The following is a 227-nucleotide window of genomic DNA, read 5'->3' on the forward strand; positions in this document are numbered from 1 at the left end:
TCGACACCAGTTGTGAACCAAGACCGATCTGTGTCCTGTGGACCTCACAACGCCCGTACATGCCTGGGCCCAGCACAGGCCCGCACAGCACCCTGCTCGCCTCCAGTGGGGCTCTCTCCTGCCAAGGGGAATGGCCCTGAAGTCCGTTGAGGTTTCCAAAGCTCTACAAAGTCATCCTTCCTCCTGCTTGTTCAGAAGGCCTAAAGCCCTGAAGACACCAGTGAGAA

General features: G+C 57.7%; 1 pseudogene; it reads left to right on the forward strand.

Annotated features, from left to right (window-relative positions):
* LOC105522462 overlaps positions 1–227 on the forward strand; it is an 80,367-nt pseudogene that overhangs the window by 42,291 nt on the left and 37,849 nt on the right.

The sequence above is a fragment of the Colobus angolensis genome, unplaced genomic scaffold (genome assembly GCF_000951035.1).
Source record: "Colobus angolensis palliatus isolate OR3802 unplaced genomic scaffold, Cang.pa_1.0 Scaffold43, whole genome shotgun sequence".
Lineage (NCBI taxonomy): Eukaryota > Metazoa > Chordata > Mammalia > Primates > Cercopithecidae > Colobus > Colobus angolensis.